Source organism: Convolutriloba macropyga, chromosome 1, assembly GCF_964194025.1.
Source record: "Convolutriloba macropyga chromosome 1, txConMacr16.3, whole genome shotgun sequence".
NCBI lineage: Eukaryota > Metazoa > Xenacoelomorpha > Acoela > Convolutidae > Convolutriloba > Convolutriloba macropyga.
The window spans coordinates 816050-835683 of NC_134468.1; the positions used below are offsets into that span (position 1 = coordinate 816050).

The 19634-nt window shown below is 32.3% G+C and overlaps 1 protein-coding gene across 3 annotated transcripts in view; it reads left to right on the forward strand.

Annotated features, from left to right (window-relative positions):
* Positions 1-19634, forward strand: part of LOC142355010 (uncharacterized) — an 86321-nt gene that overhangs the window by 16375 nt on the left and 50312 nt on the right. The window contains exon 1 of one of the 3 annotated variants that reach the window (XM_075407381.1): positions 16676-18058. The exons of the other annotated variants lie outside the window; for them this stretch is intronic. The gene's annotated coding sequence lies outside the window, so the exon portion shown is untranslated. Of the gene's footprint in view, positions 1-16675; positions 18059-19634 lie in introns of those variants that run through there. 3 annotated transcript variants of the gene reach the window in all.

Consider the following 19634-nt stretch of genomic DNA (forward strand, 5'->3'; position numbering starts at 1 on the left):
TTTGATGAAAAAAAAACAAAACAAAAGATCTGGTTAGTATATGGTTCTTTCCCTCGTTACATGAGCAAAACTAATTTTCAAATCCGAGTATTGCCCCGCAGGTTAATTAATCAAAGAGGTGAATTAAGGATCGAGCTGTCAAAATCTAATATGTAGCGCTATTATTTAATTTTTTATTGTGCAGATGAACGTTTCTTAAGCTAATTTGTCTAGCTTTGGTTAGCACAAATGGGTGCTTTTTGGCTCTGATTAGCAGACAACCTAATGCAATGCAAAAGCTCAGTGAGCAAAGTTAATGGTTCCAGTAGACTTTGAATGGTTATCGCGCAAGATCTCGAAGGAACGTTAGGCGACTTTGCATCATCTTGCAGGATTTCTGAAATTTTGCGTAAAAACCTATTAACTGAATAATTTTGAGCATAGTTGGCACATGTCAAGAAGCGTGAATTCATTTTTTTAAAATGGAAAAGCGAGTATTTACAAGCAATAAAGTATTTTTGTAAAATATTTGTATTATAAACTCTACTTGTCTTTGCATGAAGAACACATAAAATATGCAAAATAAACGAAGTGTACAGAAAGCTAAAAGACAGAAAAATATCAGTTTATAGGTTTCGAACTGCAAAAAATTTTGTTGAAAACATTGATCAAACGCGTAGTTGTGTATGTCCCAAAAAGTAAATGAAGTATCACGTTTTCAAAACATTAGCGCAGTTTGAAATATGACGCTAAAATGATTTCTAATGAGATAAGAGGTCAACTGGAACAAGGTTGCAAAAATCTTGCAATATAATTGTTCATGTTGCAAGATAATGCAAGATCAGGCTTGTTGTAGTCTTTTTTCTGTGCAAACTGATGAATATTAGAGAAATTGAAGAAGTATCATTTTTTTGAGGACGTTGGTTGATATTTTTCTATGAAGGCAATTGCGAACCCCTTCTTTGGACTTACTATAATTCTGTAAAAAACAATAATCAAAAACTTTTTTTCTGAATTGATATATTAGATCGGTACAACCAAATGATTTCACTCACATTTTTCTTCATTAAGTTTTTGAGAAAAAAAACACGACAAGAAATCAGGTGTGTTCTTTCCTTCATTACATCAGCTACACTACTAATAATAACCTGAGTATTGCCTCACAGGTGAATTAATGAGAGAGAAGAATTAAGGAATTAGGTAATTCAGATAGGCTGTATGCAGAGAACAGAAAATTGAACATTCGCATGCAAATTCAGGCACAGACAGTTTCACTTGCTAAAGTGAAATTTCAAAGAACTGTGGAAGTCCCAACAGCTGACCAACATCTGATGGGTCAATGTTCGTTGAAAAACTCAGGCGTTGATTAACTCAGGCTTCCATATAGTTTTTAAAACCTTATTTATTTGACAATTAACTTACATTTTGTTCACGAATTTTAGTTTAATATTGATATCATTTCCATTCATTTAATTGCTTCTCGGCAAGATCTCATCGTTTTTAATGAGAGCAATAAAAATGTTTTTATATCAAATGTCATTTAGGCATTTTTAGAGAACATACATCGCAGTAAAGAAATTGCTTTAAATAGAACCCTAGGTGTAATTAGATTTCAAAACTCCCTGTGAAAGTCCTTTTTGACATTCTGGAGCCGATCAGTTTCATTACACACAGCTTAATCAGTCATTTAATTATTTCCTCGATCTCGATTATCCTGTCTTACTTTAACAAAACTTTTTTTTCGGGGCTATTGTCAAATTTCTCAAATGTCTACGTAAAAAAATCGTTTTATGCTAACTGTAAGTACAAGCACTGTCATTACTCAATAAAAAAGAGAAAATTCTTTTAAAAAATCATGACTTTTTTTCCAATTTTACGTCTTTTAACATGGAAGAACTGCGTGTTCTCAAAATACTTAATCAACGCTTGACTTCGTCTCAAATTCTGCTTACATCCGCTCTCAAAATACAAAAAAAGATTATTTAAATATTGATTAAGTATGCCTGAAATGCCTCAGCTGACAGGATTAAACGTATTAGACTGAGTAACTGTCGCGTTTCATTTGGCGCGAAAGTAAATTTATTCAAGCCGGGAATGTGGGCTGCAAATTGATGAATATTATAGAATTGAAGAAGAATCATCTTTTTCAGGACGTTGGTGAATTTTTGTTTATGAAGGCAATTGAGAACCCCTGTTTTGGACTTATTATAATTCAGCCGAAAACAAATATCAAAAACTTTTTTTCTGAATTAATTTATTAGATAGGTAAAACCAAATGATTTCACTCATGTTTTTCTTCATTAAGTTTTTAATAAAAAACCCAGACGAAAAATCAGGTGAGTTTTTTCCCTCCTTACTTGAGCTAAACTACTAATCATTGTCTGAGTAATGCCTCACAGGTCAATTAATACGAGAGATGAATTAAGGAAAGAGCTGAATTAAGATAATACAGATAAGCTGTATGCAGAGAATATGAAATTTAAGATTCGCATGCAAATTCAGACGCGATATCACCTGCTAGAGTCAAATTTCAAAAAACTGCGGAAGTCTCAACAGCTGATCGGTCAATATTCGTTGAAAAACTCCGACTTCCATATAGTTTTTAAAACCTTATTTAGTTGACAATTAGCTGACATTTTGTTCACGAATTTTAGTTTAAAATTGATATCTTTTCCATTCTTTTAATTGCTTCTTGGCAAGATCTTATCGTTTTTAATGAGATCAATAAAAATGTTTTTATATCAAATGTGAATTAGGCATTTTCAGAGAACAAACATCGCAGTAAAAAATTGCTTTAAATAGAACCCTAGGTATAATTACATTTCAAAAAGCCCGTGTGAAAAACCTTTTTGACATTCTGGAGTCGCCCAATTTCTCTACTCGCAGCTTAATCAGTCATTTGAATTGTTCTCTTGATTCCGATTATCCTGCCTCACGTGAACAAACATTTTTATTCTAAAACATCTAAGTGAAAAAACTCGTTGTAAGCACGCGTCAACGTGCACACACCTTTTTGTTCACACATTCACGTGAACAAGTCTAAAATCTCGACATTTGCAAATGGTATCAAAGCAGCGCACGATTCTCAGGGAAGCTTTAAACAATTCTATTATCAGTAAAAGCACTGTCATTATTCAATCATAAAAGGGAAATTCTATTAAGAATTTATGACTTTATTCTAATTTTACGTCTTTCAACATTGAAGAACGGCATGTTTTCAAAGTACTGAATTAACCCTTGAATTGTTCGGAAATTCCGCACACATCCGCTCTCAAAATACAAAAAACCTTGTGTTTAAATATTGATTATGTATGCCTGAAATGCCTCAGCTGACAGGATTAAACGTATTAGGTTGAGTAACTGTCGCGTTTCATTTTGCGCAGAAGTAAATTTATTCAAGCGGGGATTGTGGGGTGATGTGAGTATGCCACAGGGGGTTTGCTTATTGTCGCTCAAATTTAAAACTCGCCCATCAACTTTTGTTAGCGGTTAAATAAGTGTGTTTCTCGTTCTCTGCTTCCTTGTTACAATTCCATCCTCCCTTTTTTCAAAATGGGACTTTGCTTTAACTGTCCTTGCATATATTGGTTGGAAAAACAATTATCGGTAGAAGTCAATTAAGGTGGCATTAGGAAATAAGCGCTTTTTTGAAATGAATTGTAAAATTTCGAAGGTCAATAAATTTAGCATTTTTTGTAAAAGCTGTGGTCACTTAAACTAAGTAAATTAATGTGGCGTTACAAAATAAGCTCTTTTACAAATGAATTGCGGAAATGTGAAGGTCGAGCATTTTTGTCGGTTGCGTCAAGCATTTTGCGAATTTTTTTGAGAATAGTGGCCTCTTAATTTAAGGGAACTGTCAAATTTTGTGGTCTACCAAACCCTTGACTTGGGAAAGTTGAGATGTAATCTTGACTCAAAGACAGTTTGAAACCGGTCTGCTACTGGTAAGCCTGAATTTATTCGTTGATTAGGGAACAAAGAGTTTTTATGAAAATTCGGAATTTGATATTTGGGGATCTTAACGGATATTAAAGGATGTAAAATGATATTAGCTGTGTCTGGTCGGCTGCTCAGACTAAAAATGAACATGTTTCGAAAATGTGGAATTTGTTCAATTAAAGAGTTGAGCTAAAGAATGCGCTGCCGACCCGATGGGTCCATTCTAATCTACTTTCAAAGGCTAAAACAAGTACACATGGCCAGATTCAATTGGCTAAGAAGCACAACTGGCAAAAATAACTCTAAAATGTTCATATTATTAAGCGAAAACTATTTAAAACAATATTCGTTCGTTCTCAAAAATAATGAAACAAAAAAAACAACTGAAAAATTTGATGAAACAAAGCAAAGAAAACAACCGGGAGAATTCAGTAAATAATTCTAAGAGTACTCTTTGACACAAAACAAACGCCTACATTTTCTATTACTTATCTCAGAAATCATTACTCAAAAATGCCGCCCATGAAATAAAATATTAGAAATAATTCCCTCGGAAAGAGTCTTTGAACACCGTTTTCTCAATCTACTTCAATCGAAATGTGAACTACATTTTGCGCGTTAAGCACTTATTTTCTTTTGCTTGACTTCCTGTTTCGAAGTTCTCAAAATAACAATTCTTTTTGAAAGAAAACCTCTCCGGAATTGAGGCCTATACCGAAACCACTAAATACATAGCGCAAAAATCCAGGAATCGACTCGAATTCGTCTTCCACATTTCATCTTCCAAAATCCAACCAATCAAATAACTAGTATCTACCGCCAGAACGTAAGAAAGAAGACAAAATAATAAAATTTAATCAAATAACAAAACCAAACTTGGGCAAAAAAATTAACCTCAAGACTTTTCAAAAAGTGTAAATTAATTTTGTCATATAATAGGAAGACACATACAAGCGCAAAACCTTTATGCAACTCATACTATACAATTTGCTCGCACAAAATACGCGAGACATAATAAATTCTTGAACAACTCTATCATTGAAGAAAAAAGAGTAAAAATAAGAAAAAGAGAAAACTGTAATGAACTTCTATTTTTGGTTTAATTTAATCGGAAAAAACGGCTTTGCACCTGAAAACTCATCCAATTCGTAATAGATAACGCCTAAGAGTGTCTGGATTCAATTAGTCCAACAAATTTTTGAAATAATGCCGTGGCTAAAAAATCGTCAAGGAGTCTAGAACAACAACAACAACAACAAAAACAACAGCTCATCACGTATTTTTAAGGTATAGCTAATGATGTGTATTAATTAATCCAATTGAGCATGTCAATTGATAAAGTATGTCATTTACATAACATCTTTGAACAAACTTGATTAAAGCAAAACCTGATCAACAAAAAGGAATTGATCGAAAACGATAGTTTTCTTATTCACGAAATTAATTTAACCTTTTTTACACTGCTTACGTAAAATCATGGCGGAATTAGATAGAGCAAAGCCAAGATTTTGTCAATTTCTGACGACAAGGTGCTTAATTTCCAGGATACTTAACAGAAAAAAAAACGGATCAAAAAAGACAACCAAACAGTTCATTTGCCTAAAAAAAGTTACGTAACTCGCATCTAGAAACATTCGATTGCAGTGTTACGTTCCCAAAATTCATCCGTAACAAATAATCCCCCTTTGAAGCCCGCTAACTTTAAAACAACGGAACAAATTTTCCTTCTCTTTAACAAGAATTAGCAAAATTCCATGCATCGGCTCATTTCTTTGGCAATTCAACGTGTGAAGCCTCCCCCTGATCTTATTGATAAGTTTATGTATTTGAGTTTGTATGATTATGTATTGTAATGAATTTCTACTTTTTTTTCTATTTTTGGTTTAATTTTATCGGAAAAAACAGCTTTGCACCAGAAAACTCATCCAATTCGTAATAGATGACGCCTAAGAGTGTCTGAATTCAATTCAGTCAACATTAATTTGATATAATGCAGTGGCTAAAATATCGTTAAAATTTCTCGAAGTGGGAAAAAAAAGTTGAAAACGTTCCAGAAAAGCGTAAAATCCACTATGATTACAGAAAAACCTTTGAAAGGCTGTGAAAATGACCTGACGACTATTAATTGGGCCGAAATTAACCTTCTAGACAGCATATGGAGATTGAAAACAAAAAAGGTTGACGAAGCTCAGTTTGCAAAAGAACGCATGTATAAAGTATTAGTGTTTACTCTTTTTTCTCTTCTCTTCTACTTTGTTCACTAAAACAACTGATTTAAATTTTGTTCACTACCTGAATTTCCGATTTTTTTGGACGCTCACTTATAAAAAAAACAGAAAAATTGTAACGCTTCTTCAAGTCGTTACAACTTAGCCGGAGCATTTCATGAATATAATCCAAGAGTAAAAGTCGGCACTGAAGTTTGAATATATTAACAAATTTAGTCAATATACCGCAAATGAACGAACCAATGCTCCTTTTGCTTGACTTCTTGTATTGATGTTCTCAAAATCACAATTCTTTTTAAAAGAAAACCTCTCCGGAATTGAGGCCTATACCGAAACCACTAAATACATAGCGCAAAAAACCAGAAATCGACTCGAATTCGTCTTCCACATTTCATCTTCCAAAATCCAACCAATCAAATAACTAGTATCTACCGCCAGAACGGAAGAAAAAAGACAAAATAATAAAATTTAGTCAAATAACAAAACCAAACTTGGGCAAAAAAAATTAACCTCAAGACTTTTCAAAAAAAGTAAATTAATTTTTTCATATAATAGGAACACACATACAAGCGCAAAACTCTTATGCAACTCATATTATACAATTTGCTCGCACAAAATACGCAAGACATAATAAACTCTTGAACAACTCTGTCATTGAAGAAAAAAGAGTAAAAATTAGAAAAAGAGAAAACTGTAATGAACTTCTATTTTTGGTTTAATTTTATCGGAAAAAACAGCTTTGCACCAGAAAACTCATCCAATTCGTAATAGATAACGCCTAAGAGTGTCTGAATTCAATTCGGTCAACATTAATTTTGATATAATGCAGTGGCTAAAACGTCGTTAAAATTTCTCGAAGGCGGCAAAAAAGTTGAAAACGTTCCAGATCAGCGTAAAATCCTCTGTGATTACAGAAAAACCTTTGAAAGGCTGCGACAACGACCTGACGACTATTAACCTGGGCCCAAATTAACCTTCTAGACAGCATATGGAGATTGAAAACAAAAAAGGTTGACGAAGCTCAGTTTGCAAAAGAACGCATGTATAAAGTATTAGTATTTACTCTTTTTTCTCTTCTCTTCTACTTTGTTCACTAAAACAACTGATTTAAATTTTGTTCACTACCTGAATTTCCGATTTTTTTGGACGCTCACTTATCAAAAAAACAGAAAAATCGTAACGCTTCTTCAAGTCGTTACAACTTAGCCGGAACATTTCAGGAATATACTCCAAGAGTAAAAGTCGGCACTGAAGTTTTAATATATTAACAAATTTAGTCAATATACCGCAAATGAACGAACCAATGCTCGTCCTCGAAAAAAAAATGTTTGTTCGAAAACTGTTTTATCACTATTTAAATTTCTTTCATTAAACTTCAAAACAAGGTGTTAAAACATTTGCGAGAAAACTGCTGCGTTTTATTGCTTCAATTCTTGCTTAGACAAACAAAAAGTCCAAAAATTAATCAAAAAGTATAACAAAGCGGGAATGTATCAGTTGTTTAAACACAACTCCTTTTTCAATCACTGCGGCATAAATACTTGAAAATAATTCAAAAATCGTAGTAAAAATTTAATGAAGGGAACTACTCTTGATTTATGATCCAGCTGACATCAACAAAAACTCTCCCTCCTCTCAACTCCTCAATATTGCTCTTCGAAACTTTTTATTCACTTTTTCACACCCTGAAACAGCCAGGTTCTTAGCTTCATTGATCAAAAAAACCTCCGCAAAAGTTGGTTCGACCGCATATGCAACTATGGACCACTATAATTCAGAGGAGTCTTTACATCACATGAGTATGCGTAACATGGCAACACTCTTGTACCTGAATTATATTCAAAGCCGTTGGATGTTGAAAACAAATGTTGAAAACGACGATTTAAAAGAAATAAGAAAGTAAAGAAACCTATATTGAACGTCAAAAAAAAACACGTTAACTTTTTTCTCTAGTTCAACACTAAACACGCAAAAAGCGTTTGATAGGGAGGAGAGAAAACAAATCCATAGGTCAATTAAAAATAAAGATGGTGTTTGATGTTAATATTAAGTCTGTTGAAGACTATGAATATTCAAGCTTTCGCAAGAGTCTCAAAACGACTAAATTGTGTGCCAAATGTTAAGTTGGCAAACAACAAGAACAGCTCTTAACGTAAACTTAAATAATAGCTAATGATGTGTACTAAGTAATCCAATTGAACCTGTTATTTGATAAAGTATGTCATATACATAACTTTTTTCAACAAACTTGATTAAAGCAAAATTTGATCAACAAAATGAAATCAATCGAAAACGATAGCTTTCTTATTCACGAAATTAATTTAAACATTTTACACTGCTTTCGTAAAATCATGGCGGTATTAGATAGATCGCAACCAAGATTTTGTCAATTTAAGACGTGAAGGTACTTAATTTTCAGGCTAGCAAACAGAAAAAAAAACAGATCAAAAAAGACAACCGAACAGTTCATTTGCCTAACAAAGTTATTTAAGTAGCATCTAGAATCATTCGATTGCAGCGCTACGATCCAAAGATAAATCTAAAACGAATAATCCCCCTTTGAAGCCCGGTAAATTTAACGCAATGGAACAAATTTTCCTTTTCTTTAACAAATATTTGGAATTTTCCATGCATCAGCTCATTTCTTTGGCAATTCAACGGGTGAAGCCTCCCCCTCAGAAAATTGTTAAGTGTATGTATTACAACAAAATTGAGTAATACCAACTTGTAATACCAATTGAGTAATTAAAACTTAATGCCAAAAACACTCCGTCCTATAGATGATTCCCTACTTAGTAACATTAAAAGCGGCTCGAAAAATCTGACGCAATGTATCTATTCCTTTCAACCTTGTTTTTCTTTTGTAAAAATTTTGAATAGAATTAATTGGGCAACCATATATCTCTTGAAAAAGATTTTAAATTTCTTTTCCTTTAAAGCGAGCAATCCTTAAGATCCCATCATCGCCATCCCTGTGCTCAATTAGAATTACTAGAGAACAAATGAGCTGTGTTTGCGTTATGCGATACAAAGCTCATTGATAACAATCCTTTACAAATGTTCTCTATATTAGTGTAACGTCCATTGATATTGAAACTTACAAACGAAACAAGAAGGAGATGTGGGTTTTTTGTGAAGATTGTACAACTCAAACTGTTTTCTTGCTGAAGAAAAACGTAGATTATCTGCTTATAAAAGGAAAACGCGTAAAAAACGGACCAGCAAAAAATTAAATATCTCTTGTTCAATATAAAAGCAATGATAGACGAAACTGTCGTTTGTGGTATGCCATAAGCAGTGCAAAACACAAATAGTGCATTAAATTGCGCAATACAGAACTTTGAGTCCGCAAGAGTAACTCAATTGACAAGCAATTGTACTGCTCATTTCTAATCAAAACACTAAATGAGGCAGTAACTGTTATTTTCGCCATCATTTTGCCCTTATATTGGAAGCTTATTTCTCTGTTTTATCCTCTCGAACCGAAAAAATATCATTAAAGTATAAAAAAAGTTATCAATATTTCGACAGAGATCAAAAGTTATTAAATTCTTTCCTTAATCTTTTCCATAAATTAGGCAGGATGGACGAAAACGATCTTCAAAGCTCTTGGTGGGAAATCGGTTTAATCATTTCTAAAGTCTATTTTGATAAGTTTTCTGTTAAAAAAATTCCCAAAAGTACGATTGGTTGGCTACCCGTTTGAGAAATTTTTTAGCGGAAGAGATCGTGCTTACAGAACCCTCATATTTAGTTCCAATGAAGAATTCCAGTCAAATCCGTTTCAAACCACTCTGAAATTTTTCACATAACATTCTGGAAACTCTATTAGGTAAAATTATGAACGGAGGTCCAATAACTGGAGGTGCAATAAAAATTACAATAATTCAAAAAAATTTGGAACAGGGAGAAATCCACAAAATACATCAAAAATGAAACAATTGTTAGTTTTTGCTGGCTTTGGTCAAAAACTCTGTAATACAAGTCTTAAAGATGGAGACAGTGAGCAAAAAAAAACAAAGAAACCGTTCATTTTCCTAACAAAGAGATACATCTATTATGATTAACTTCGCTTTGGAACCCGGTAACTTTAAAGTAATCGAACAATTCTTTTTCTTTGATTTCCTCTAACAAATATTAGGAATATTCCATGCATCTACAAATTTATTCTGTAATTGAACGCAAGAATTCTCCCCCTGAGATATTTGCCAAACTTATGCATTATAGCAAATTGGAGTTATATAGGCGCTAACCAATGCTGGCCAATTTGAGAAAGCCCCCATAGGTAATCCTGTATATATTAAAAAGCGCATCTCACACCATGACTTAAAGATTCAGAAACGTGTACTAATGAATCGTGTTTGGAAAGGATAGGTTAAACGACAGGTTCCTAATAACCGTCAAGGGCCTCTGACACAACCAATTGACAGTTTTAACGCTGTTTCAAATACAAATATCATTCAAATATATCTCTCAGGCATCGCCAACTCAAAAACCCAAAAAACCAATTCTAATGCCAAACAGAAAGCAAAGCAATCGACATACAAACGTAACTGATTTCGCTAACTGATTTAATTTGTCATCTGGGAACAAAACTTGCTAGGAAACAAGTTAATGCCAACAACACTCCGTCCTATAGATGATTGATTCTCTATTCATTAACAACAGACTCGGCTCACACAATTTGACGCAATGTATATATTACTTTTGATCTTGTTTTTATCTTTTGTAAAATTATTAAATAGAATTAATTTGGCAACCATATATTACTTGAAAAGTATTTTAAATTTCTTTTCTTTAAAAGCAAGCAATTCGTAAGATCTCAACATCATCATCTCTGTGCTCAATTAGAATTACTAGGGACCAAATAAGCTGTATTTGCGTTATGCGATACATAGCTCAGTGACAACAATCATGTACAAATTTTCTCTATATCAAGTTATCGTCCACTGATATTGAAACTTACAAACAAAAAAATGAGAAGTAGGTTTTCTGTTTGGGAAGATCGTACAGCTCAAACTGTTTTCTTCTTCGAGGTAAACGTAGATTACCTGCTTATAAATTGAGAACGCGTAAAAGAACGGACCAGCAAAAATCTCCTGTTCAACATAAAGCAATAGCAGACAAAATTTTCAATAATGGCGATTAAAACAAAGATATCTCGCATATATACCATCAGTAGTACGAAAAACAAATAGGGCTTTCAATTTCGCAATACAGAACTTTGAGTCCGCAAGAGTAACTCAATTGAGAAGCTCATATCTAATCAAAACACAAGATTGAGGCAGTAACAGATATTTCAGCCACAATTTTGCCCTTATATTTGGAGTTTATTTCTCTGTTTTATCCTCTCAAACCTAAAAAGATCAGGTTTGCAATATTTCTAAAGAGATCTAAAGTACTTAAAGTTCCATATTCTTTTCCATATTTTATTATTCATATTATTATCCCGTTTTTCCGGTGCAAAGGCAATTTTATCAAGAGGTACCAATTTTAAAGTTTGAATTAATCTCTTCAGAGATTTGGAAAAAGATTGTAGATGGTGATTGGGAATAAGCTTGTAATCGTCAGTATTAATTTTAAAGCTATTGGCTTTGGCACAATTCTATGGAAGTTAAAAACTTCCGTGTTGGATGAATTGCGTGAAGTTGTTTTATTCAAATATCTGGTTTTTCATTGACAGGCGTGGTCTTGATTTCAATTTCCATAACAAACTCATTTGCAAAAAATTGAGCAAAACTCAAGGGAATACTTTTTTAATCCAACCACTACTATTGTATAGTTTAGTTTATAGTTCTCCATGAAAAACAAAACTATGTTTTATATATATAAATATATATATATATATATATATATATATATATATATATATATATATATATATATATATATATAGTCTACAAAATAACTTTTCCAGTTCCAATTTTTTTCAAGAAGAGAATAGATCACGTATGTTATCTTCTGAGGTTAAACAATTTGCTTGTAACTTTTGATTTATACGTTTACGCTATTGTATCATGTCTTGGATCGGATTGGAACAAATTTTTTATGTATTTTTTCTCCAAGTTGCCATTAACAGGCCGATCAGAAAGTCATCCGTTAGGTCACTCTTTCGAGTACCAAAAATCTAAACAGAGACTAAGAAAAGATCCTTGATTTTATAAAGTTGTTCAGTTACATTGCCCAAAATTTTTTTCAAAATCGGTAGCTGAAACACAAGCTCCTTCATTTCGATCTGTTCTCAAAACATATTTTTTTGAATAATAAAGACGTTTACGATAAGTTTTGTTGCGTATTGTAGGTAGTTCATGTTGGTTGTTTAAGCACCTCTTGAGGAGTCGTTTGACATGTATAGTGTCAAAGGTGATGAATTTAATTAATGGTTGGTAATATTCAATTGTATCTTCAGCCATCTGAATGAAAATCTCAAAAAGCGAGGTGGAAATTGAACTCCATGACCAACAACATGATATGAGGATCTTTCGCATTATTTCACTTGCTCACTCTATTTTCAAAATGCTAACCCCTAACATATATTTTTGTATTGATCAACAATCCGTACAATGTGAAAATTTTCCAACCTCCATGTGAAAATTTTGACTGCAATAACGAAACCCCTATAATGTATAGACACAATGGACACCTGAACAAAAGGAGAGTGTTGTCCACAAATATGCTATTGTGTTGATCGAACACAAGAGGTGGTAGATGATCGAACAGTCAGATTTATTATTGACTGAAATTAGAGAATTGTAGAAAAATTGTAAACAGAAAAATAATGCAAATGTTTTGAAATGTTTTATGTTGGATCAATCCGCTTCGCAAACCACGTGTAGATTCGAAAGGCCGATATAAATCATGCAGTCAATTTGTTTCACTTTCAGCAACTGCGCTTCAATTTAAAATTGGTGTCATAAATGGTTTAGCTCCTGTTACATATGGATTTGAAATAGATTTTTATGTATTTTTTTCCAAAAGTCCGCTGTATTATCCCAAAAAGCAAAAAGTTTTACGTAAATTAGTTTCAAAACCACTCTGTTTTTACAAATTGAAGTTAATGTCGCGGATTGGAATAAAAAAACTTATGTGAGAAGCTAGAGCCCGTTTTTATCCATTCTTAGTAATGACCCACGGTTACAGATTAATCTACTGATTTATGGTTTGTAAGAACCGACTTTAATTGTCTGATATAAACTCACTCAATCTGGTGTTTGCAAGAGGCCCGCCATATTCTCCTTAAAAAAGTGCCAAACTGTATTTTTTATATAACGGTCTTTTGCTGGAATGATTCATAATTTTAGGCAAAATTACTTCAACATTTGTACAATCTTAGACTTTTTCTTAAAATAGAGTACAAAATCTCTTTGACCTGATTATCAAAAAATAAGTTGGACACAATTAACAAAACATAGCAAGACAAGTCCTAAAATACAATCCAAAGGACTGAATTAACATGACAGAATTGACCTGACAAATAATTCCACCGCATTGGAGGCCAATAAGAACTGCTAGTTTTGATACTATTTGCGCTAAGAGACAAGTCCTCAAAAACAAACAAAAATAATCAAGATTAAAAATCAACTTTTCTATGCAAGGAGACGGGATGAAAATTACAAAACAAAATCTATGGACCTAAGTAAACAATTATTTTCCCTTATTTCTCATGATCAAACTGTTATTAAATGTCAGTGAAACCTGTCACTAATGATATTGAATGATGCTGCAACAAAAAATAACTAATTTTTGCAAATAAACTCCCTAAAACTTTTTAAAGGCAAACGGTGAAGAAATCCGAAAAAGCAATAGCTGAATTAGATTAGCTGAATCTTTATTGGCAATCGGTGAGACTTGTCATTAATAAGATTGAGAAATGAGACAGCAATAAACTTAAATACCAGATAAAACTAAAAAAAATCACTAATACTTTTCAAAAAACTAATAGCGTATAGGTAATAAAGAGCAATAGCTATGAACTGAAAAGACTATTTGCACTAATTACAGTTAGCAACCCAAGGGATTTGACAAAGTGATAAGACACCAAAGTTAACAAAAGAAGCAGAAATCAAAATGTCTAACCATTTCTCAGAAACAATTAGTATCAGTCTCATATGAGGCTTAAGTTTTGAAAAGAAACGATTAAACCAATTAAATTAACCTCCAGTACCAATCAATAAAATGAGTTTAAATGATAAGAGGAAGACATACAACAAGTACTAGAAAAACTGAAAAACTCCAACTAATTTTTGAAGAAATGTAGGGACAAAACTCATGAAAATTGCAAGCTATTAACTCAAACCAGCAATTAGGTTCATTTATGCCTCGTTAGTAACCAATCAGACAAGTCATGGATGGTACTAAGTGCTAAGACAGCAGAATTTTTTTAAAGGCACATTCATTAATTTTTTTTCACAACAAATAGTGTCAAAGTCAAAAGATATTTTATCTGCTCCTTGATGATTTGATGTAATTGCAAATAGTGTAATTAGAACACATATGTATCACATTAAAATACTCAAGGAGAAAAAACAATGAGAACAGGAGTCAAATTGAAGCACTTGAAAAATTTCCCATTCAAAAATCGAAAAACACCTGTCAGACTCCATTTTTCACTCCTGTGGAAAAGTAGTTGAGAAAAAATTTACATCTTAAACGCACTCGATTGTTCACCCCCTTTACAACTTCAGCGTGACTGAAATCGCTACTCCAAACGGACCTCTCACTGAAGTGAAAAAGCTGAAAGAAGCGTGAAAAGATCCTTAAAAAACATAGAAGGACAAGTTCTGAAATACACTCTAAAGAACTGATTGAAAAAATGGGAACTACTGTACCTGACCAGCAGGTCAATTGAAAAATCCCAGCCAAAAAACAAAAATCTTAAAAATTGAGAAACTAAAATAACCGAACAGAATAAACAGAAAAATAATTATGGCTTAACCTCTTGCAGCTTTTAGATACAATGCAATATAATTTTTATCTCATGCGAAAGAGCCTTGAAAGCGATTTAGTTGCCACTAATAGTAGATAAACTCGAAAAATATGACAAATGCTTCAAAAAAACTGAAAAGTGAAAAACTTAAAGAAACAAATCTAAATTACGCAGAAAAATTGCTTGAGACCGTTTTTTTTTGTCTCTGGAGTTCTGTCATATAACCCATCTGCAAGACTTTTTTTTGCCAGTAAAGATCGTTAAACTCAAAAAATGACAACAAAAATTCAAAAAGTTTAAAATGTTGGTAAAATTTGTGACACTAATATCCTTATAACCATCTCATTGTCTCCAGAGACTATCCAGTATCCCTATTTCAAACCTTAAATAGTTTCACTGGCTCATATATTTCGACAAACTAGGAACAAGACAGAGAATTTCAGATAATTTGAAAAATCGTGACATTAAAATATTGTTAACCATTTTTTTTACCTTTAGCAACTATGCAGTAACTTATTATCCTACAGGTTAAACCCTAGAGAGTTTCTTGAGCCCTGATACCGGAAATATTAAGAAATCTCTAAAAAATTCAAATAACTAGTAAAAATTGCAAGTTTTATAAAAAAAAAATAAGCTGCTTAAGTTCGTAATATTAAAAATTTTAAACCATTTCATTTTGACTAAAAACTATGCAGTAACATACTAGCAAACCTCTATAGGAGGTTCCCCGGCCATTGGGGAAAGAAATACAAAGTTTTTTTCAGAAATTAAATTAAATGAAAGTTTAAAAATCTTTAAAAACTTTCTATTACGACTAGAAACTATGTAGTAATTTATTATCAAACCTATAGGAGGTTTCTTGGCCCTTGAGGCTGGAGAAACTTAAATATGACGAAAAGTTTAAAAAGCCTATCATGAAAGACATTTTTATGAGAATTGTTAACTAATATTTTTAGATGCAAATATATTTAGAAGATTCTGCGACTATCAAAAGTTTATTGATAAAATTTTGCTGTTTTTTTCTTGTGATGCTGAAGATTAAAGCTTGTTGTTTAGCATTTGAAATTTATGAGAGTGCGTTTACAGTCAGATATGGAGTTATTTTTTGCCTTAAGATAATTCGTGCCTTATATATTAAGCAGTTTCGTTTAAAGATTTTGCATTAAATAATGAGAAAAGCTTTCATCAAGAAACTAAAATTGAGTAAAATGAAGATAAATGTTCATTCAAATTTACCTGACTTGATGGAATTAATCAAAAGATGAGCGATAAATTTCAATTAGTTGTATCATTTATATTTTATTAACTGAATTTTGAACAATTGATGTTTTGACTTCAGTTTTGCAGACACATTAGAACATTATAAACTCATCGCAAATGCGCCTTAGAGATTTTCCATATTAAGCGTTTCTCTTGTAATAGCTTTTTGCCATTATAACAGTTTCTTTGGGTTCGATAAGGAAGAAACAGGTTAAAAGAAATCCAATTATCTTTCAAGGATAAAGTCTTTCATCCAATACCTAAATTTGAGACACATCTTCAATTTCATTACTATTTTCATCCGTTCTACATATGGACATTTTCTCTTGTGGGCGATTTTTTATCATGTATATATTATTTGTGTGGAATCAAAACTGATGGCTACATCAAATGGCTGCTTCTGGCTTATTTTGTTGCCTTAAGAATTGAAAATTGGAATTTTAAACCAGCACAACACTCCTATTTCCAGTTTCTACAATGCTATCTATCTTTTCTTATCCTGCCACTTGTAACCATTTTACTCAGGCGCCTTTTTTATCCTCCTATCTGATTTTCTGACGCCTACCTATCGGGGGAATTTCCCCTTTTTACTTTCTTTTTAACATGCAAAAGATAAATTATGTTTCAGGTAAAAACAAAAATCGATATTCCCCATTTTATGGCCGTGTATGATTGTATAGCAAAACACATTCGCTTACTATATAAAAGCACATACGTCTCTCTCTCTCTCTCTTTTATTTCAGTTGAAGAAATTGTTGAGCTGTTATTGAATTTTAATCAATGTTGCTTTTATGTTGGCGTGCTTGAAATTGTGTTCACATGTTCACTGGAGAGATAAGATTTTTCCACTGGTGTGATATTGAATTTTTTCATATATATATTCGCACGCACTTCAGTTCATTTCCAGCCATATCAGCCTAACTTTCCTGGCCATTTCCAGTAATTTAGTTCACTTTCTATCCATCTATCCATTCTAACTGCATTTTGCCGACCGGTCACATTTTTTAATTTATTCCCAGTTTTTCCATCATGTTTAATTCCACTGTGTAGCCTTTTTACGGTTGAAATGAGCGTGCTTTTATTTAACGCTACACTCCTTTTGTTTATATACATTTCTTTTTAATTCACTTTTGTGTAACCTTTTACGCTCGCTCTAAAATGCAAAAAGAACTCAAGGCAACGTCACTGCTTAAACTAACTAGTATCTGTTTATATCCTTATTGCTCTATCAACCAAATTGAGAGAGAATTTTTAAATGCGTGATGTTCCGGTTTAGAGATTCGACTACCTTCAGTTTTTCCTTAGCTTTTATTTGCATAAAAGCATTTGAAATTCTTGTTTAGTTTATTGTTTAGTCAATTGTTTAATGAAACGTTGGCAACAATTTGCAAGTTAGCTAAATACTTTCTGTTCGCCCAAAATATTTTTTACATTGAGAACAATAAACTTTCTTCAATTTTGATCAGATTCGTTCTTTTTCCTTTTTTACAATTTCCGATCAATTCCCGGGAGTGCTATTCAGACCTATAAATTGCAATTACCTTTTCTATTCTCTTATTCTGAGTTGAACTCATTCCTTCATTTGTTCTCGATTAGTTTGGTTCTTTTTCAATACACTAATTGTCATTAAAAAGATTCTTTATGCTTTTGATTGTTGTTTAAAGCTTGTGGTTGCTGCGACACACAAAACGGCAACCCATAAAAAAAACAGTACAAAAGTAAGGTAAGCAAGTTATCCAATAATAATGATTTATGTTTTTTGAAAGAGCGATTTAATTTCTTCACTTCAGAAAGAAAACAATAATTTGAGTATGCAATTGAAAATGCGTATTGTAGAATATTAATTAAAAAAGATTTGAAGCACTAAAATTAAGTCTCATCAAAGAATGAGTTTATAAAGTAGGCAGAATGGAGACTTTACTTTTAATCTGCATTTTCTAACTGGCTCTTCAGATTCTTGATAGAATTTAGTTCAGCAAACATCTTCATCATTTTACCACCTGCTTATAGGAAAGAAGAAGTATTGTTTAAAAAGCTGCACCGAAGATTTACGCAGTTGGCAGTATCTAAGCAATATAATATTTGATTGTCATCAATCCCGATAAATTCCCTGAAGTGTTACTCAAATCTACAAATTACAATCACCTGTTCTTAATTGTTCCGACCACTCTTGAGGGGGGAGGAACTATATACTCAATTGGTTATTTTTTGTTCAGACTTTGGCCGATCGATATATTCATCGTAGAGAGTTGAGACTGGTATCATTAGAAAGCTCGTCCAGCGTAGAATATGGAATAAAAAAGATTTTTTAATTTTCGTTTTTTTTACAGTGAATTATCGAGGTTTAAACTTTTGAGAAAATAGAGAGAATTCCGTTGATTTTTTTCACTTTTTCCGGAATTTTATACTAAAATTTCGTCAATTTTGTTCAAATTTTTTGTAAGGAAGTGTTGTTTGTTTTGTTTTTAAAGACAAAAAATGTTGCCGACTATTTTTATTTAATTTTTTTGTCAAAAATTCGGCTAATTATTTCAAAAATCAGACTTTTTCATCTAAAACAGCACAAAATAAGTTTCTTTCGTCCACTTTGATTAAATTTGCAGGAAGTACATACCCAAACACGATCTTTGTAGTTTCAAAAGTGGGCTCCTTCTACTTCAACTTCCGTTGAGAGTGCTCTGTAGTTCAAACTTTGCCTTTTTTGCTAACTTTACTCGTTGATTATCAAAAACGCAGCATTTGTTTTTGATTTTTTAACTAAACAAATTATTTATATCTATAATATTGGAATAAATAAGTGTTCCTAATGAACGAGCAACATTAGCAGGGCTAGTTTTGAACCAATCGTGGACCGTTACAATCCAAAAATAATTCGGATTGTAATCAGTCGGCCTTTTTTTTAAATTAAATTAATCGATCTTTATATTAATTAAAGAACGGAGCGTTTCATATCAAAGCTCGTAGTGATTGGTCCAATTGACTTTCTAAGAAGCTCCAAATTAAAGCATCTAGGTTCTTACTTGAATGCTCATGGTCATTTTGACTTTTGAAAATAATTGGCTTTTATATAAATAATGGTACATTAAATTTTGCCTATTTTTTTTCTTAACTTTGTCAACTTGTAGCTTAGTGTCAGCACAGAAAAAATGCTCCATCTTTCAACCGATCATAGATTTTATCTCTATTGCGGTTTTACGCCCTAATTTATGGTTTTCTGGCTTTGATACTACTAGATTTCACTTTTTTTGTTTTTTAGGTAATTGTTCAATTTTCACGTTTTCTAATTTGTCACATTATCA